The sequence below is a fragment of the Xenopus laevis genome, chromosome 6L (assembly GCF_017654675.1).
Source record: "Xenopus laevis strain J_2021 chromosome 6L, Xenopus_laevis_v10.1, whole genome shotgun sequence".
In the NCBI taxonomy this organism is placed as follows: Eukaryota; Metazoa; Chordata; class Amphibia; order Anura; family Pipidae; genus Xenopus; species Xenopus laevis.
The window spans coordinates 149,643,853-149,666,008 of record NC_054381.1 but is presented as its reverse complement, the minus strand read 5'-3'; the positions used below and the strand labels follow the sequence as shown (position 1 = coordinate 149,666,008).

At 40.5% G+C, this 22,156-nt stretch overlaps 1 protein-coding gene across 1 annotated transcript in view; it reads left to right on the top strand.

Annotated features, from left to right (window-relative positions):
* Positions 1–22,156, top strand: part of LOC108719399 — an 85,140-nt gene that overhangs the window by 856 nt on the left and 62,128 nt on the right. The window lies entirely within an intron of this gene.

Below are 22,156 nucleotides of genomic sequence, written 5' to 3'. Positions count from 1 at the left end.
AATTCATTCTGCTAACTGGGGGTTCTGTCAGAAATGGTTTATACGATCAATGCTTTGTATAACTTATGAGATTATACATTAATACATAAACTTTAAAATGTAAGTCTGAGCAGAAGTCAAACAATGGATGGTGTGAGCAGGCCTTTCTTCATCTTCATAGATGTCTCTCCCCCCCCCCTCGACTTTATTCAATCCTTCATTGTATTTTTCCATGGCGCTGTATACACACATTCTGAGAAATAAAACATGAATAAGTAGTAATGGGTTCTGCATCTCAGCGATAGAAGGCCTGCAGATGACCTATAAACAGATGATTTGGCTCTCCGTATGACAGAATCATTGCTTTTACTTGAACGTCAAAGAACCTTATGGGAAGCAACCGAGGAGTCTGAAAAGTACATATTGAGGCTTATGTTTTAATATAAGAATATAATACACAAAAGCTATGAATATCTTGTAAATTATATCCTTATAAACGGTGAGTTCTGATGTCATCAGTTATAAACGGTGAGTTCTGATGTCATTTCTGTCACATGACTCACTGAAACTTGTGTATTATAATAAATAAAGTACCCCCAGTTGTAAAATATGAGGATATTAGAAGTTACCTCGGAGTTCCATGACCTGTATAAAAACACTTGGCCTTTGGCCTCGTGTTTTTATATGGTCATGAAACTCCTCGGTAACTTATAATATCCTTATATTTTACAAGAGGGGGTACTTTATTCACTATATAAAGTACACAAAGAACAAGGCTGATACAAATATGGGATCTGAAACCCATCATCTTGGTGCTCAGAAGGTTGTTATATAATAAGGCCACTGGTTAAAAGCTCTTACATACAGGGTTATGTCTATGTACTTGCTACAGGTATGGGATCTGTTATCCAAAATGCTCAGGACCTGGGCTTTTCCAGATAACGGATCTTTCCATAATTTAGAACTTCATACCTTAAATCTACTATCATGTAAACATTAAATGAACCCAATAGGCTGGTTCTGCTTCCAATAAGGATTGATTATATATTAAGGTGGCCATATACGGGCCGATAAAAGCTGCCGACAGACCGAGTCCCCCGACGGGCTTCCCCAATCGAGATCTGGTTGAAAGTCGGCCAGATCTCGATCGGATGGGACTAAAAATCCCGTTGGATCACGGACGCATCTGTTAGTTGATGCGGTCCCACGATCCGACCGCCCGTTACCATTCGTTAGGATCCGATCGTTGGACCCTAGGGATCTCTCTGTGTATGGTCACCTTTAGTTGGGATCAAGTACAAGCTACTGTTTAATTATTACAGAGAAAAAGGAAATCATTTTTTACTTGGATAAAATGGAGTCTATGGGAGACGGCCTTTCCAATAACTTGCGGCTTTCTGGATAATGGATTTCCGGATAATGGATCCCATTTCTGGGGCTCCCAACACAGGAGGGCAAAGTTTCAACTATTTGGATCTACTATTTTTATCTGGAAAGAGTGAGAAGAAGAAGGCAAATAACTAAAACTATAATAAAAAAAAAGGAAAAAAATAAGACAAACTGAAAGGTTTCTTAGAATTAGCCATTCCATAACATACATAGGGGCAGATTTATCAAAGGTCGAATTTTGAAGTGAAATATACTTTGAAATTCGGCCATCGAATGGCTATACTTCGACTATCGAAGTCGAAGTTTTTTACCGAATTTGACCGTTTTGCGGTCAAAGTAAAATTGTGCGATCGAACGATTTCAGCGATCGATCGTACGCTTTTACTTCGATGACAAAAAACTTAGAAAAATGCATTAGAAGGTCCCCATAGGGCGGCTAACATAGCACTTCAGCAGGTTTAATTAGGCGAACTATTGAAGTCAAAGTTTTTTTAAAGAGACAGTACTTCGAATGTTCGAATATTCTAAATACTTTACTTCGAATAAAATTCGAAGTAAATTCAAAGTCATAGTATCCTATTCGATGGTTGAAGTATCCAAAAAATTACTTAGAATTTCTAATTTTTTTACTTCGAAAATTCCCTCGAATTCACTTCGACCCTTGATAAATCTGCCCCTAAAAGTTAACTCTAAGGTGAACCACCCCGTTAAGGTACAGGCATGATACCCATTATCCAGAATGCTCTGGACCTGGGGTATCCAGATAACAGATCTTTCTATAATTTGGATCTTCATACCTTAAGTCTACTAGAATGTACAATGGTTTTCTTGTCTTTTCTTTTTCATCCACTGGATTATTTATTTATTGTTATATTGTTTTTTGTTGTATTATTTATTTTTTATTCATTTTATTATTTTTCATATATTCACATAATTGCTACTCTGTTTAATACTAACTAGAAACTTGTTGTTTTTTCTAACATTTTTACCTCATATTCAAGTTCTTTTTGAACTATCACACTTGTTGTATGATGTTGAGTCTGCATGAATGTAGCAGTCATGTTATTATCCTCTTGCTGTTTATTCTGGAACATCCAATAAAACGAGAAAATCATGTAAACATTAAATAAACCCAAAAGGCTGATTTTGCTTCCAATAAGGATTAATTATATCTTAGTTGGGATCAAGCCAAAGCTACTGTTTTATTATTATTTCAGAGAAAAAGGAAATCGGTTTTAAAAATTTGGATTGTTTGGATCAAATGGAGTCTATGCGAGACGGCCTTTCCATAATTCAGAGCTTTCTAGATAATTGGTTTCCGTGATAACAGATCCTATACCTGTAATACAATCCTACCACTCCAATATTTACGCTTTCTAATGATCCGGAAGACTCTTTCTCCGTCTATGTTCTTATGCACATGACTGGGACAGGTTTACTTACCTGAAAATTTAATTTCCAAATACAAAACCAAGTTCACTTCAGAGAGAAAATAAAAAGGAAACAGGTTTCGATGTACTGTCCTTGCGTTACAGTGAGTAGAGCGCAGACCACACAAGATCTGATGAACGTCTGAGGTGCAGCCTTGTGTGGCTTGGAGCTCATGTGAAATAACATCATCTACCAGTAACTTTCATGTGGGTCCAATAAAAGGAGTCTCAGCCCGGCAAAGTAAAACAAAGGACAGATGTCTGGGAATACAGGTGCTCCCGCTTAACCCCTTCAGCACTGCTGGGTGTTTGGTCCTCAAAGCCATAGTTCAGTCCTGAAGTCTGATCAGACACTGCCTTGTTAAAAGGGAAAATACACAAATGAGTTCAGGTCAAGGAAGAGTCTGACCTCAGTGGTGGGCTACACAAGCAAGAGGCCGCATGAAAGGGAACGAGCAGACCCCCTGTGATGTTTAATCAGGATAATAATAATTATAATAATAGGTGTTGGTGGGGAAGAACAGCTGCTCCGCCACCGTAAACAAAGCTAAACTAAGATTAATGTGCTAATGGCACATAAACCAAGGTCTGGTGGCTTCTAATGCAGCTGAAATGGTTTCTAATTGAGTGACATTGTAACATACCTCCCAACATTTTGGAAATAAAAAGAGGAACAAAAAAGCTGGCGTGTGTATCGCGGTCTGAACAGAAACAAGTTTGAACATATTTCGGTGGTTTTTTTTCAGTTATTACTAAAGAAGGTGAATTGCCCTTTAAGCTGTGAGTCTGACTTCTCCCAAGGGACCTGTTATCTTATATTGTTACAATTACTTGTTTGCTTATCTCGAAATTGTTACAAAAGTATCTTGTCTGAAGCTGTGGCTCTCTGCCAAAAGCCAATTAAGTTAGAAACATTGTTTCTTTTTCTGTCTGTTCAGTGCAGAGAAAAACTGGACTTTCCAGTACAAACGAGGGACTGAGGGTTGAGCCGTCAAAAGAGGGAAAGTCCCTCTAAAAACACTTTAAGGATGAGCAAGTAGTATAGACATTTTAATAATTTGTTCACGTTTGAGTTAACTTTAAGTATGAGGTAGAGAATGATATTCTGAGACAATTTGTAATTGATTTTCATTTTTTCAGTGATGGGCAAATTTGGGACACTTTGCCGAAAAATTTCCCGCGAAATTTGCGAAACAGCGAAAAATTCACGAAACGTCTCCGGAGTCTCATTTTTGACGCCGTCACATTTTCACTGGCAAATTTTTGCGGTGGTTTTGCAAATTTATTTGCCGGCGGCGAATAAATTCACCCATCACTATTTTTTAGCATTTGTGGTTTTTGAGTTATTTAGCAGCTCTCGAGTTTATTTCAATAATCTGGTTGCTAGGGCCCAAATTCCCCTAGCAACCATGCATTGATTTGAATAAGAGACGGGAATATGAATAGGAGAGGCCTGAATAAAAAGATGAGTAATAAAAAGTAGCAATAAAAAAACATGCAAAGCCTTATAGAGCATTTGTTTTTTTATATGACCCCCCCATATGAAAGCTGTAAAGAGTCAGACGAAGAAGCCAAATAATTCAAAAACTATATGAAAAATGAAGACCAATTGTAAAGTTGCTCAGAATTGGTCATTCTATAACACAATTGAACCTTAAACACAATGACTGTTCATTTGCAGGGCTTCACTGTTCACTGGCATTAGTCCTGTTATAACAAAGAAATTCTATAGGTGCAGCAAACAGGTGTCTGTGTTTTGGCTCATACAGACTGGCAGTCAGTCTTCTACCTAGAAGAATTAACACATGTCTCTATGAGCCAAAACACAACACAGACAGCCTACATGGGTAGGGATGTAAATGTCCCCCTACCATCCCATAACATGCCAGACATTCAGACACACAAGTTTGGAATTTCTGTTGTGTTCAAGACAAGTCTTCCTTGCACCCACTGGCACTGTGCTTTATACAACCGCCAGATAGAGAGAGGAGCCAGACACCATCAGTTTGGCTGAAGAACAGGGTTGGACTGGGCCAGCGGGACTATGGAAAAAAAGCCGGCAAGCCCCACTGACCCAGGCCAGCTCCCCCGCCACAAACAGTGGCGGAACTACCGGGGGAGCAGGGGGTGTGAGCGGGCCAGGGCCCGCAACCCCTCAGGGCCCCCCCGGCAGTCCACGAAGTCCGCGCTGCGCTGTGCTGCGCATACCCCGGACAGTTTCCGGGTGTACGGAGGGTGGCGGGGGCCCGGCTGCGCATCCTGCGCCAGGGCCCGCCCCCCTCTAGTTACGCTTCTGGCCACAAACTTCGAGCACCCACAAGCCCCCCACCCTGATTGCAGCCACAAGGAGTAAGTGTTATTCACAAGCTGGCACTTGGGTGAAACTGGAGCTTGCGTCTGGGTTAGGGGTCCCGAGGTGGCAGCCCGCTGGGCACCGGACACCCCAGTCTGACACTGCTGAAGAAACACCAACTACTGCTACACTGTTAAAGGCAAACTAAAGCTTAACCAAAGAAGTAGCTAGAAATGTTGGACGTTATGTTTTGTGCTTCTCCAAAGATGCCCCAGTAGCTCCCCATCTTCTTTTCTGCTGATTCACTGCACATGCTCTGTGCCGCTGTCACTTACTGAGCTTAGGGACCCACTCACAATATACAGTACACATAGAATAGAAATGTCACAATATAAGGCTGATTGGTAATTAATACAGATAATTACTACATGGCAGCTCAGAAACCAGTGCAATTAGCTTCAGAATCTAATAATCAGCCCTGTAGCATCAGTTTATATCACAGGGGAAGCTCATTTTCTGCTGGATAATTAGTGACGAGCCCTAAGCTTAGCTTCTCAACAGCCAATCAGAGCCCACTGAGCATGTGAGTGTCACAGACACTTTCCAAGATGGTGACCCCCTGTGACAAGTTTGAAGTCCTGGATCATTGCTGCTATTGACAAGCTGAAACTTTAGCCTCGTGCAATAAGTTCAGTTTATAAAAAATGGCATTTTTAGCCATATTCATTTTTGTGATTTAGTTCTCCTTTAAAATGCAGGGGGCCGTTTACTTTACCCCTGGGCACAAGTGCTAGAGAGCTAAGGGGTGCAAGTCCATGGTCCTTAATGCTTACTAGAGAAGCCATTGTTCCTGTGGAGTTTGCCTGCGGCAAAATATGGAATGCAAAAAGATGGCCAATTGCTGCCTTTTGTTACACACTGTATCTTACATTATATATGATTCCTGTGCAGAAAATAGCAAGGGAAAGACAGATACTCTTTTTAGTTAATTTCTTACAGTTTTTGCACACTTAAAGGGGTGGTTCATAGTGTGTTATAGAAAGTTATAGAATGGCTAATTCTCAGCAACTTTTTAATTGGTCTCAATTGTTTCTTTTATCATTTTTTTTTTGCGTTCAGTAAAATCTGCATCTTAGTGAATTTGCGTAGTTCTCCAGAGCGCAACTTCGCCAGGCGTACGGGAGAGAATTACCGCTAGAGTCTATCTCCTTCTCTAGCAAAGTTACGCCTGCACTCATTAGTAAATCGACAAAGTAACGAAATGACATCACGCTGGCTAATTTTCGCTAACGTTAATCACTTCGCCCTTTAGTAAATCTGCCCCATACCTTTATTTAAAATTTTCTTAGTGTTGATTATATTTCTATCAGGGTATTTACTGGGATTCAGGGCAAATTGCATCTGGCAAAAGAGATATTGCACAGCTGAACAGAACCCGGACAGTCACATCTATTCACACCTGTGCCCCACACCGAAACATGAGTTGTGCTGGGAACAAGGTCTATAAACCCTTGAGGGGGCGACTTTAGGAGAATAATAAAGCTCAATCAAACCAGTTTATAGCCAGAATTTCCTTCTACATGCACAGAATCTTTATCGGCTCTGTTTCCCTGTGAGCCTATAACGGAGTCTTCTCAGCAGGAGAGCCGATTCAATGAATACGTGTAACTGCCAAAACCTGTCTCTGATAAAAAAACAAAAAAATAATGTTGAACAGACAGTTTCCGAAGACCACTCGGATCTGATGATGACCAGCTGGTTAAGCATTTCCTTTACATTTGGCTTAACTACCCAACCAAAACCGTGTTTGTGCGGCATCCGTAAAGTTGGCATAGACACTGTTTAAAGAAACAGTTCAGTGTAAAAATAAAAACTGGGTAAATAGAAAGGCTGTGCAAAATAAAAATTTTTTCGAATATAGCTAGTTAGCCAAAAATGTAATGTATAAAAATAATGTAATGTGTCCCCTTCTAAATTTGGTGCACAGGGCCACCTAGAAGCAAACAGAACCCCAGACTGGTGCATTATTTTTTGTAGAAGAGGAACACTTGCCTGGGGTAGCAGTTAACCAACTAGAATCAATGGGGGGGGGATTAACCTGTCTTAAAAAAAACCCTCAAAAATAAACCAAGGGGAGGTCGGTATTGGCTGACGTAGTAATTTAGTTCTCCCCCGACAGGCCTCTGTAGGCCCTCAAGCTGAAGAAACGATAAAGTATATACCCAGATTTACACTGTATTGGTATGGGATCTGTAATCTGGAAACCTTTTATCCAGAAAGCTCCAAATTACAAAAGGCTGTCTCCCATAGACTCCATTTTATCCAAATAATCCAAATTTTTTAAAATGATTTCCCTTTTCTCTTTGATAATAAAACAGTAGCTTGTACTTGATCCCGACCATATATAAATAATCCTTATTGGAAGCAAAACCAGCCTATTGGGCTTATTTAATGTTTGATTTTATAGTAGACTTAAAAGAGAAACAAACCCTTTATCAAAAAACCCTACCCTCTAACGTATTCCACAGTGATATATATATATTTGTATACATATACAAGAGTCCTCTGCACTCAACCCGTTATCAATATATTTAAAACATTCAGACATTTTGTGCATACTGCTACTGAAATGCCTTACCCTTTAAACAAAACAGGGATTGTTTGTCCATATATTGCAATATATTTAAGATGGCCAACTACGTCAAAGTCACCCCATATCTGGCCAGTTCTACCCTCAACTTGCATCTGATTCATTAAGAATTCTATTGCTACATTATATATATATATATATATATATATATATATATATATATATATATATATATATATATATATATATATATATATTTAAATTGATATACTCAACCATCGTTACCCCCATCCCTTATACTCTTGCTGAACTGTGGCCTCATCCACCCAAATATCTGGCTGGCGGCCATAGTGACCGATCCCTAGAGCCCCTGCACCAAGGCAGCCACGTGAGAGCCTCCACCAAACATCAGAGAAAAAGAGAATTCACTTATTTACACTGACGCCTCATAAGAACTCATTAGGCTGCCATTAGCTATCTGTTAACTCCCGGCCTACTGAAGTGTAAATCCCACCATTCCGTGTAACTTTCCCAGGGAAAACACTGGTTCGCAGGTGGTCCAGATGGTGAAACATTGAGAGCAGTGAAGAAGTGGCAGAGAATTCAGCAGCTCAGGAAGTTTCAATGCTAAATACACAGCGAGGGTCTCTAAAGGGTCAAGCATTGAGCTCCTTCTCTGATTAGGGTTTGGGGTTTCTAAGAGAATGTCCCACCTTTAGAGCCACAAGCGAGACCTCATATAACAGACACACAATACAACATAGAGGAAGCTGAGATAGTCGCTCAGTACTTTAGACAAATTCTGCGTCGCGCGTTCAGCAAATAGTTAACAAGCCCATTACATGTCAGAAAGGGCTTCAGTGTGTCATAATGAATAATACAGCCACTACATTTTGGTTTTGCACTTTTCCCTTCTGTTTATAATGTAAACACACCTTCTACTGCTAATAATTGACTTCATTAAATATCATTAAATATTTGATTCATTAAAGTTGTTGTTCACCTTTTAATTAACGCTTAGTATGATGTAGATATTCTGAGATATACTGAGACAATTGGCAATTGGTTTTCATTTGTTATTATTTGTTTTTTTTGAGTTATCTAGCCTTTTATTCAGCGGCTCTCCAGTTTGCAAATTCAGCAATCTGTTTGCTAGGGTCCAAATAACCCTAGCAACCATGCATTGATTTAAACAAGAGACTGGAATGTAAATAGGAGAGGGTCTGAAGAGGAAGATGAGTAATTTAAAGTGTTATGTTTTGTTAGCCGAGGATTAGTAGAGTATAACAGTGCTTTATTAGCAGACTCATGCAGCCATTACACAACAGTAACTTCCAACTCGAAAATACTATATATAACTCATGTGCACAGTGACACCTGCAGGCAATAATGATTAATGTGTAGCCTTACAGAGCATTTGTTTTTTTTTAGATGGGGTCAGTGACCCCCATTTCAAAGCTGGGGGTCAAAAACAATAAAAAATAATGATGACCGATTGAAAAGTTGCTTAGAATAAGCCATTCTATAACATTCTAAAAGTTAACTTAAAGGTGAACCACCCCTTTAAAAAGGAGCCTATGGGAGATGGAGTTCCTGTAATTCGGGTCTTGTCGAGTTTCCAGATCCATCCAACGGATGCTATACGTGTATAACGCTGTTTTATAATGGAGACTTACCTAAGCCTGAAACAGAAGCCAGAGGGGGAAAAAAGGGGAGAAAGACAAAAAACTTTATAATGTCCCTTAAAATGATAGTTCATAATTAATATTATTTTATTATCGTCCCTAGTCTTGTGAACTAGTCGTGTTCTCATGTTTCTTGCCATATTCGGTAGCACAGGCTGCAGAAATAGGAAAGAAAATGGAGAAAAGGAAAGAAATCTTTCTGACCTGACGGCACCTTGTTGAGTCGATGCAAAGTCAAATATTTGCTGAGTTACCTATGGATTGGGCCAGGCACGTATGATACTACATCTAACATGTCTACTTTAATCATTTACTGACAGCGATTATATGCCGGTTTCCTAGCGACTTGGAGTTTGTTTTCCGAGCCCATTATTTTATCTCTCTCAGCTGGTGTCTTGGGGGAGAAACATTTATCCTAGATTCCCTTTCCCTTAACATCTGCTGGAAGAGCGGAGCTTCTTCTGAGTGCTGGGAACCATCCCTTTCCTTGAGAACATTACTGTCTTCTCACTTTCATCACCGTCTGTTCTGACTTCTACAGATGGACGTTTAGTGGTGCCTTAGAACCCGATGTCGGGGACAAAAGTCCATCAGCAGCAAGAGATATTCACTTTATGGGGAAGGATGGAAGAAGTTTATAGGGGTGGTTTACTTTTAAAGAAGAAGAAAGGGTCTTTTTACCTGGGGGTGCAAAAAGTGATCACATGTAGTTACCTGAAACCCCAGGCCGGATGCTCCTATTTAGGAGAAAACTGCACTGACCCAGGATTCTTCCAGTGAGCACCACAGAGCGATTGTTTTGCTGCTTTTTCTTTTTTCTCGTGTTTGCGTTTGCGCAGTAGATCGAAAAGACGAACTTTAACAAAAAAGCTGACTATTGTGTTCTACTGCCCATGCGTCTGCCCCTGGAAATTTGAAGAAAGAAGAAGCTGGAAGACAATCGCTCTATGGTGCTCGCTGGAAGAACCCCGGGCCGGTGCAGTTTTCTCCTACTAGGTGCACCCGGAGTTTCATGGCACCCCCAAGTAAAAAGACCTTTCTGTCTCCTTTAAGTTCACTTTCATTATGTTATTGATTGGCCAATTCTAAGCAACTTTTCAATTGGTTGTCGCATTTATTTTTTAGAGTTTTTAAACGGTTTGCCTTCTGTTTCTGACTCTTTCAAAACGAGGGTCACTGACCCCGTCTAAAAAACAAATGTTCTGTAAGACTACAAATGCATAGTTATTGCTACTTTTTATTACTCATCTTTCTATTCAGGCCTCTCCTATTCATATTCCAGTCTCTGATTGCTGAAACTGCAGGCTGGAGAGCTGCTCCACCCCATAAGCAACTCCCCTATCCCCCCATCTAGCACATACCGCCTTTTCTCTTATAGATTGGGGAGGTCAGGGAATGCACAGTTTCAGATGGCCGCAGGGAGCAGGTCTGAGCCAGCAAGGCTATTGAGGGCAGGGGCCCACTGGGTTTTTTCCGGTGTCCTGCCAGCCCAGTCTGACCCAGTAACAATCCTGTTAAGACCATGCTGCCAGCAAGCCTGTATTTACTGTACTAAATAAGGTCGTATTTACTATACGGCACACAAGGACCCCATAGATTTAGGGAGGTGGCCCTTGAGTGTCTATATAAAAAAAAACACTTTACAAAAATTCCCTTAGCCCACCAGCTAAATCAGGCAGCGGAGCTGAGGGAGAAGGGCAGGGCCAGACTGGCAATCTGTTGATTGATGGGGGGCTGTCAGATTCTATAGACAGTCACTATACAGTGGGCTGCTGGGGAGCTGTTTGGGTCTTTCTATTTTAAATCCCAGTCTAGGCCTGAAGAGGTGGGGTTGTCTACTCTCTATATGTGATCTGTGCATGTGCAGACTTTCCAACTGTTGGTGGCAATGGGCTGGTTGCATACCACCAAACTGTTTTTGGAGGGACAGTCCCTCTTTTGACAGCTCAACCCGCAGTCCCTTGTTTGTACTGGAAAGTCCAGATTTTCTCTGCACTGAACAGCCAGAAAAAGAAACAATGTTTCTAACTTAATTGACTTTTGGCAGAGAGCTCAGAACAGCCACAGCAGTAGATAAGATACTTTTGTAACAATTTCCAGATAAGCAAATAAGTAATTGTAACAATATAAGATAAGCAGGTCCCTTGGAAGAAGTTAGACTCACAGCTTAAAGGGCAATTCACCTTCATTAGCAAAACTGTAATAACTGGGAAAAAAAACACAGAAATAGGTTCAAACTTTCATAACCTGCCAAATTTTGTAAAATGAACATGGTAATTGGGGGGTGTGGTCACAAAAATGGGCGTGGTCAAAATGTTCGCCGTGACTTTTTTGTTCCTCTTTTTATTTCCAAAATGTTGGGAGGTATGTGGTTGATGTACAGTGCCTATTTCAGCAATACTGTAATATAAAGGCCACCAAATGCAGAGACCTACAATAATAATGGCACTAGTGATGGGCGAATCTGTCCCATTTTGGCGAGAAATTCGCGAAACAACGTAAAAAATTTACAAAACAATGTAAAAATTTGCGAAACTCCATAAAAATTCACTAAACTCTGTAAAAATGTGCGAAACCGTGAAAATTTCTCGAATTGACGAAAAATTGGCGAAGGGCTTTGAAGTCAATGGACGTCAAAATTATTTTGATGCAAGATGCAAATCAATGCCTGGCAAATCCATTCGCCCATCACTAAACGGCACTCCTCATGGTGCAGAAGCTCTGGCTGCAATAGTGATGCCTTTGCTGATATGACCAGGCAAGATAGGGGAGTTAATATGAAGACTGGTAAATATCTTGCCGTTATGTAACATATGGATATTACCGTGTTGTTTTGGCTTTGTGATATAGCAATGAAATCAAACATGGGGGGGCTATTTATACAAGGACATCTGTGTTTAATGTTTCCAACTCCAATGGGATTTGCACTGAGCATACATTTTGCCTATAGTTTTCATTATGAAATACATATGTTTTCTGTTATTTCTTATACTTCCTGTTTGCAGAAACACAATCAAAACTGAGAAGCCCTCTGTTTAAACAACCCCCCCATCTGCAGCCTTTGTTAGGCCGTGAGATAAAAAGCAGCTCTTTATAGAGTGGTTTCTTATTGGGAGGAGAAGGAGAATCTTTTGCCCTCCCTAAAGCTGCTTGACTACATCTCCCAGCATGCAAAACCAGGAAGTTTAGGCCAGCGATAACTGAGTAATACCTTGCTGAGTGACACTGTTACTGAAAGCAGTCTCTCGTATTTGTATCTTTTTTCTGGCTGCAGAACTGACGAAATAGACAAGTCAGTTGGATAAAGTCCATCATTTTATTTAATGACTAATGTAATATATATGTGTGTGTGTGTGTGATGAGTAAAGGCAACACAAGGGAGGTGCGGTGGCCAACGTACTGATTATATTTGAGACAAGAATGAGAGAAGAACAGAAGCCTTTCCTTCCAGGTGCACTTGGGCTCGGGATATGTACTGGAGTTAGTGTTTAGTAAAAACGATAAAGAATAGAAACAGAAACTCCCTTTTTGATCTCTGTTCTGAGATATTTATGAACGTGATTTCCCCTTCTTGGGACATCAGACTGGATCATGTCATCCTCTTGATTTAAGACCAGGGGAATCTGATTCTTTATCAGTCCTATTCCAGCCAGTGTTCTGGCGTCCTGGCCCAGTATCGGCCTGATTTTAATTCCCAGCGGCCGGAGTCTGCAGCGTTTCCCAGACACACCTAAGGAGGAAGCCTTGGATATCATGTCAGCGGCTTTACTGAAGTCTCTCCTTTATCCAATGTGCTGTCTGGGCTCATTATAATCACATTCGTACTCTATACATATCCAAAAGCCGAATATACACAAGAAATTCTGTGAACTCCTGTGCAAGGGAGTCATTTATAAAACAGCTGGAATTTTACCAACGGGGCTAAATAATACATTTTGTTGGGGTTAAATCAGGTTACGGGGGTCATTATAGCAGGGGGTCAAAGTAACAGGTGATACAGCAACATCTTATCACGGAGGTGATGGTGGAAGGATTAAATGATGTGGTTACCGGTGCCGTATTGGATACGTTCCCTAAGTGCCTCTTAAAAGGTTTTCCTTATAGACTCCATAATGAGCTACTCCAGAAAGGGACCAAGCTCAGGTCTGGCCTTACAGTGGTGGTTCATCTTTAAAGGAGAACTAACCCCTAAAAATGAATACGTTTATAAACTGAACTTATTGCACGAGGCTAAAGTTTCAGCTTGTCAATAGCAGCAATGATCCAGGACTTCAAACTTGTCACAGGGGGTCACCATCTTGGAAAGTGTCTGTGACACTCACATGCTCAGTGGGCTCTGATTGGCTGTTGAGAAGCTAAGCTTAGGGCTCGTCACTAATTATCCAGCAGAAAATTAAGTTGGTCTGTAATATAAGCTGATGCTACAGGGCTGATTATTAAATGCTGATGCTAATTGCACTGGTTTCTGTGCTGCCATGTAGTAATTATCTGTATTAATTACTAATCAACCTTATATTGTGACATTTCTATTCTATGTGTACTGTATATTGTGAGTGGGTCCCTAAGCTCAGTAAGTGACAGCAGCACAGAGCATGTGCAGTGAATCAGCAGAACTGGGGCATCTTTGGAGACACAGATCTTTACTGCTAAAGGGCTGTGGATGCCTTGGGTTGGTACAGAAGCACAAAACATAATGTACAACATTTCTAGCTACTTCTTTAGTTAGGCTTTAGTTCTCCTTTAAGTAAATGTAGGTACCCATAGGTTTAGTATGTCCCTATGGCTTTAAATCCCTACACTTCCTTATCTCCCTAGTTGGTGGGAAATGCCCATGTATCTTGTTACTAATTTACATATTTATACTATTGGACTACTGGCCTATTACCCCTTCCTGTCACACTTTAACATAATGTCTGGTTGGGGTGGACCTTCCTCTTTGGCTTTTGGTTGCTGACCCTTGAGCATAGGGCTCATGGAGATTTTTAAATTCTACTAATAAATATAGTTTTTTACTTTATTTTTTGGCCCTGTGGGTTCCTTTGAGTGCTGGATTGGTTAGCCCTGTTTTTTTCTGTTTGTACATAGAGTCAAATGTAACCCATGCTCTATTGCTTCAGCTGGACATTGACCCTTTTGGTCTAATGTAGCCCAAAATAGCATTACATAAACTTTTAGTATATTATAGAATGTTGATTACCATTAGTCATCTCTGGTCAGGATCGGGCTAGGGTGTGCACGGCCCACCGGGCTGATACCCCAGGCCCCCCTCAGGTCCTCGGCGGCCCCTACTGCCTGCTCACCCACTGCCAGCACCTTACCCCACTGCATGCTCACCTTATGCTTAGATTTTAAATCAGGAGAGGGAGGAGGGTAAGTTTGTGTCTGTGTCGGGTTTTTTCCCAGTGTCCCACCAGCACAGTCCGACACTGTCTCTGATTATCGCTTCTCATCACTGGTTCTCAGAACTGTTGCTGCAGAAAACCTGAGACCTAAATAGGGTGCCGGTGAATGATCTTAATTGTACATCTCCAAGCTCTCCTTAGGTAGGGTTGCCACCTTTTCTTATATTTTTTACCGGCTGGTGGGGGGGCGGAACAAAAGGGGCGGTCGTGATGTCAAAAGGGGCGGGTCGTCATGTCAAAAGGGGCGAGCCACATCGCGGGGAACCATAGACTGAGGAGAAAAGGTAAATTACAGGGGATTAGGGGCAGGCTGAGGGCTCATTTTGAAGGGTATTACAAATTTAAAATACCGGCCGGGTGGCAACCCTATCCTTAGGGCATGAGGAACTATTGTTAAGGATACTAGGGTTGTTCATATTAGGAACCAGAGTGTTAAATTAAAGGATAAGTAAACCTTAAAAATAAGTGAATGTAAAATTGATGAGGGTGCCATTCTAAGCACTTTTGCAATGTACATTCATTATTTATTTATTTTTTAATTGCAAGATATTAAAGGTTACATGTACTTTTAACATCAATGAATTTTGTTAAGACAGCACCACCTGCTGGTCATTTTCTGACCAGTCTGACCACCAAGTAAGTCAAGGAAGTTGTCAGGAGAAAGAAGTTGTTCTTCTGGATAAAAATATAAAAACCTTTCTCAAACCTTTCTCAAATCTTTCCTAACCAGAAAAACATCAGAGCAGCCTCGTTCTTTCTCCTGACAACTTCCTTGACTACTTGGTGGTCAGACTGGTCAGAAAATGACCAGCCGGTGGCGCTGCTGTAACAAAATTCATTGATGTTAATAATACATGTGTCCTTTCAGGGGTGTCCAAAAGGTAGACCGGGATCTACCCGTAGCCCTTTAGCTGGTGATCAATACATCACCCTCCAGTTTCATGCTTTTCATTCAGATATGTATTATGTTAAGGTTACATAAGAAATAGCTGTTAAATATAGCAATAAAAATTCTCTCATGAATCAATATAATATTTAAGTAATATTTTCAATGAAACAGAATGCTCACAATGCTTTTATGGATGTAGATCATAATGGGACAACATCACTAAAAGTAGACACTCTTGCTTTAATATCTTGGTATTAAAGTGCTTAGAATAGCCCCCTCATCCATTTTGCATTAACTTATTTTAAGGTTTACTTATCCTTTAAGCTCCAATAACACTTTGGGGCCCATTTACTTAGCTCGAGTGAAGGATTAGAAGAAAAAATACTTCGAATGGTCGAATATGGCTACTTCGACCATCGAATAGGCTACTTGACCTCGACTACGACTTTGACTTCAAATCGAATGATTCAAAGTAAAAATCGTTCGACTATTCGACCATTCGATAGTCGAAGTACTGTCTCTTTAAAAAAAACTTCGACCCCCTAGTTCGCCACCTAAAACCAATGTTAGCCTATGGGGAAGGTCCCCATAGGCTTCCTAACAATTTTCTAATCGAAGAAAAATCCTTCGATCAATGGATTAAAATCTTTCGAATCGTTCGATTCGAAGGATTTAATCGTTCAATCGAACGATTATTCCTTCGATCGTTCAAAGGAAAGCGCTAAATCCTTCGACTTCGATATTCGAAGTCGAAGGATTTCAATTCGGCAGTGGAATATCGAGGGTTAATTAACCCTCGATATTCGACCCTAGATAAATCTGCCCCTTTAATTAATGCCTTACTGCACTGTATAATGTGTAAATGCATTTTATTTAGTATTGATCTACAGCTGTACAGACAGGGATCTACAGCTGTACTGATCCAGGTAGATTACAATGAGTGCACTGACTGTCAGACCTGTGGGTACGTTGGGGATATTCAGTTGCTTGAAAGCCCTAATGTCATGCTATAAAAATATCCCTCAAACTCAAGTCCCCTCATTGACAAAGGCATGGCTGCTGTTACACAACGGCAATTCTCTACAACCAGCCATAAACTCAACCGCACTAAATATTGGTCTGCTGGGGAGAGTAATAATAACCTTGGGGAAGTAGCTGCTAAAAAAGTCAAAAAGCTATTGATTTACGTGGTGCTTGGGATCCAAGTCGCAGTAATCTAAGACTCCGGTAAGTTGATCCCTCAATGCATCCTCCATATCCCCCTCTTCTGTAGTCTTTCTCCACATCATGGATATTCTTTATTGCTTCTTCACTTATTTGTCTCCTTGTGAAATTGCTGGAAAAAGGCTTTCAGTAAGATCCATAGAATTAATTTTAAAAGGAAAGGTCACCATTGAAAATGTAATATTATTGCGCTGGGAAGATGAAATGGTCTATATGGTGCAGTGGAATTATTTAGCAGGATCTAATATCGGCAGCGGGATGCTTGTGGGCACCAATGAATACAAATGATATTAAGAAGCAGGACACAGAATGACAGTCTGTCCATAAAGGAATTAAAGGAGAACTAACCTCCCCAATAAGAAAACCCCCTACGTCCTACCCTAGATACTACCCTAGATAGTCCCCCCCACACATAGTTCATTACCCCTGAAAGTGTCCCGAATCCATTGCTCATGTATCAGTGCAGAGTAAGTGCAGCAGAGCTCATGGGCGTCATCTTCCGGATCTTCAGTCTTCATCTGTAAGGGTGTAACGAAGAGGACCGAAGATCCAGATGATGGTGCCCATGTTCTCCACTGCTCTTACTCTGCATCAATACGTGAGCAATGTATTCAGAACTCTTTCAGGGTTAATGAACTATGCGGGGGAAGCAGGTTGGGGGGACTATCTAGGGTAGTAGGTAGGGGCTTTTCTTATTGGTGGGTTTAGTTCTCCTTTAAAAGGGTCAATAACACCCCAGTTATTTCTGTCCTATACTTGCAAAACTTTTCTTCCAATGACGAAGACCTATTTTATTTGTATGGTAAAGCCATATTCTACTGGTGAGATATCCAAAAGCCCAATCTGCACATCAAGTTGTTTGAACGCTAGGGATACTGATGGAATACATAGGAGTGGCCTAAACAGATTCTAAGCAAGTCCACAATCTGATTCACCCACGTCTACAAATTTATTCCATCCTGACTTGTGAGAGACTTTGGTTTTGTTCCATAGATCAGAGACTGTTCATTGCGGGCAAACTAGCAGCCAACATGCTCCTGTATTTGAAAATAATTTGCATACAGGGAGTATATGCAAAGCCATATTTATTTATAGGCACCCAAGGGCCTGTGTCTAGGGCAGCAGCTTTTGGGGTGTGACAGTATGTTTGATATATGCACACATCTACTATACAGCACTAAAGAATATACTGGCATATTCTAACTGTTGATTATAATTAATAATACAGACAATGTATATATAAGCGGGGCATCAAATGTTCCATGGAGACCCCATCTCATCACAGACTAAAGGGGGGCATACATTGTAAGGTCCAGTCGTTTGGCAAGGCCACCAAATGGGTGGATCTTTCCAGTGATTACCTACTAAGAGTGGGTTATATAGGGGTGATTAGATCGTTTGGCTCTAGGGCCAGATAACAGCAATGAGCCAATGTGTTCCACGATCTGACATCTGACCTCTCTCTCTCTCTCTCTCTCTCTCTCTCTCTCTCTCTCTCTCTCTCTCTCTCTCTCTCTCTCTCTCTCTCTCTCTCTCTCTCTCTCTCTCTCTCTCTCTCTCTCTCTCTCTCTCTCTCTCTCTCTCTCTCTCTCTCTCTCTCTCTCTCTCTCTCTTTTTCTCTCTTTTCTCCTCTTTTTTCTCTTTTTCTTTTTTTTTTTTTTTTTTTTTTTTTTTTTTATATATATATATATATATACACAGTATGAGGACCTCTTGTATTTGTCTATATATATATATATATATACTTGTGCCCTGCTGCTCCTGGGCATGCAAGACAAAATTGGGGCCTCAGTAATTGTTAGGAAGATTCCACTGCACTGATCACAGGGTTGGTGAAGCATGAAACTGGCAGCCCTGGATTAAGGTGGCCATAGACGCACTGATAGTATCGTACAAAACTCATTTTCATACGATATTCAGTGCGTGTATGGTGGGAGACAAGCTAACTGATCGGCAGAAAACTTGGATATCGGTCGGCTCTTCGATCAAAAAATTTGATTGGGTGCCTTTGGAGGCATCCAAACATCAGCCATTGATAGTGCTGAATTGTCAGATAAAGGTAGATCTTTTCCAGGAAAGATTGTAATTGTAATGTCTATGGCCACCTTAAGGCGACATGTTTATGATTCCATTTGTCGTGACCTACGGTTTGTACAAAACAGTCAAAATAATTTAGTTATATTTCAGTCCAAAAGAGACACCTTGGAGAAAAGACAGCACCACTTATCTCACCTTTGAAAGTTACTGAGCAGATGCCCATTAGAAATGGTGCCCTGTGTCCCAGGGACACACAGGGCAATGGTCAAGTTCATTTATAAAGTTATCATTTCTGCTACTGGTCTCTGACATGTGTGTAACTCAGAAATAAATACAAAATATCTACAGCTTTCTATTTCACTTTTCCTTACATACAACAATGAAATCCTACAGTTAAACTAATAGCAAAGACTGATAGAATTCAATGGTCTCTCTGCCCGTATCTGTTTTCCCATAATGGGACAACAGTGACATCAACAGGAAGAATTTAGAACTGCAATACATTACAAAATTAATCCCCCCACTCCCCCCAAGGAAAGGCAACAGGGCATATTTACATCCACAAGTGCAATTCTGCAGCAGTTTTTTCCCCAAATTCCAACGTAATTGAGGTCACAACATTGGCAATGCTCTTGATGCAACTGCACTGCATTAGTGATGTCATCAGTTATAATCGGGGCTTAGTGATGTCACTGAAACTGAATTTAAAGGAGAATTCAACCCGTAACTTACTGGTTGGTGGTGGGTGATTGGGCGGCAGAGGACCCAGAGGGCGTGTGGGGATCAGGCGCCATGTATTTAATATCAGGATCTTTGTGATGAGGGTGATTTTAAAAGATGGCAAATGTCTCCTTTAAATTTCTGCATTGATCTTTTATATCATCATTATTATTATTATACAGGAAACTAAACCACTGATATTCAGTGTTCACTGCCTAAGAAGTATTACATAACATATAATCCTAAATGCTGAAGCAGCAGTGTGGGGTAGGACACTGACCAAAATCCAAGCCCCCCTCTAGAGTGTTTGAAGCTATCACTGAGCGCTATGGAACTGATTAGCGGCATTCCCCATTCCCACTATAGTCACTGCACATATGGCAAGAATGAATATTTCGTAATGCAGTGGAGAAATCCTGACAATGGGAAACTAAATCTGGGCACCACAATCTGCTCTGAAATTGCTGCAATGTGATAAATGGGAAATGTATCAGATACATATCCTAAAGGTTTCTATGGGCCCTTGGTTAAAGGGGTTGTTCACCTTTAAATCAACATTTAGTATGATGTAGAGAGTGATATTCTGAGACAATTTGCATTTGTTTTTAATTTTTTGGTATTTGTGGTTTCTGGGGTCCGAATTCCCCTAGCCACCATGCATTGATTTGAATAAAAGACTGTAATATGAATAAGAGAGGCCTGATTTGATGAATAATAAAAAGCAGCAGCAATAATAAATGTGTAGCCTTACAGAGCATTTGTTTTTTAGATGGGGTCAGTGACCCCGATTTGAAATCTGGAAAGAGTCTGAAAGAATGAGGCAAATCATTCAAAAACTATAAAAAAGAAAAAGTGAAGGCTTATTCTATAGGGGCTTTATAGTAGTAAAGAACAAGGTGGTGGAACTCTCCATCTTTCTTTTCTTGGCCAACCCTTCCCAGAATTCAGAGGCACTGGATATGCTCAGTGTCTCTCGCTTGGCACCAATAGTCAAGGTTCCTGCTTGTGCTTCTTCTATTTCACTTATCAAAGAGTAACTTAAGTTGGCCAAAGGATGAGGCTAGAAATGATAAACCTTATACACAGAGCTTATTCTATAGGGGGTTTAGGATAGTGAAGAACGAGGAGGTGGAACACTCCATCTTTCTTTTCTTGACCAACCCCTGCCAGAATTCAGAGGCTCTGGACATGCTCAGTGTCTCTCGCTTGGCACCAATAGTCAAGGTTCCTGCTTGTGCTTCTTCTATCTCACTTATCAAAAAAGAACTAAAGTCGGACAAAGGATGAAGCTAGAAATTATAAACCTCAAGCACAGAGCACAGAAGTCTATGGAAAAAAGCAGAAACTGAATTTAGAGAAATTGCATGTGATAAACCATGAGATAACCTTTTCTCTCTGAATTGAATCTGGCCCTTTATTGGCAATAATTTACGATGCTGAAGACTGGAAGATGAGCTAGCAACCTTGTTATTTTGTAATTAGTACTAGGGGGTGAAGGTCTAAGTACTCACAGAGACGTCAACATTTATTTGCCTATATTTTGACCCTACAGCTGGCCACACCCCCGATCTCACCCCCAGTTTGATCCACTGCTGCTTCTATCACAAGTAAATTCAAGAGGGTTTATAGGGTTTTCAGTGGTGGCACTAAGCTGAATTCGGGTGCAAACTAGAAGCGTGGGACATGTCGGTAACAGTTTGGCCACATCCCTACTAATTAAAGGGTTAGCATGATGTAGAGAGTGATATCCTGAGACAATTTGCATTTGGTTTTCATATTTTATTATTTGTGGCTTTTTGTTCAACAGCTCTCTAGTTTACGATTTCAGCAATCTGGTTGCTATAGTCCAAATTGCCCTAGCAACCAAGCACTGATTTGAGAGCGGAACGTGAATAGGAGACAGCTTGAAAAGAAAGATGAATAGTAAAAAGTAGCAATATCAATAAATGTCAGCCTTACAGAGCATTTGTTTTTTAAGATGGGGTCAGTGACCCTTGGAAAGAGTCAGAAGGCAAATAATTCAAAACCTATAAAAAAAAAAAAAAAGAAAAAACAAGGACCAATTCAAAAGTTGCTTAGAATTAGCCATTCTATAACATACTAAATAAGTTGAACCACCCCTTTAAGTATCTAACTCAAAATGGGAGTAATATACTAATGGGTGCACAGTTTGCTGTTCTACTGACTGACAGTAAACATTTGATTGGTTGCTAAGGGTTTCTAGATTTAAAACAAACAATTGCCCCTATTATTGCAATCGCCTGTTGTTGGAAACACTCGCTGGGCTTCTACTCAGTTTTAAATGTAAACTGGAAATTCGAATCATTGAAAAAACCCAACTGCTGTGTTGTCAGGCCCATAGAAGCCATGTTTTGGGCACCCACCAGGGCTTTAAGCTTATATTTCCTTTTGAACACAATAAAATGAACTTTGTATTATTCACCCCAAGGTTCCCTTATGATGCTGGGGGTCCAGGGCAAATGTACTTTCTCTCCTTCCCTGAAGCTACTCCTGTTTT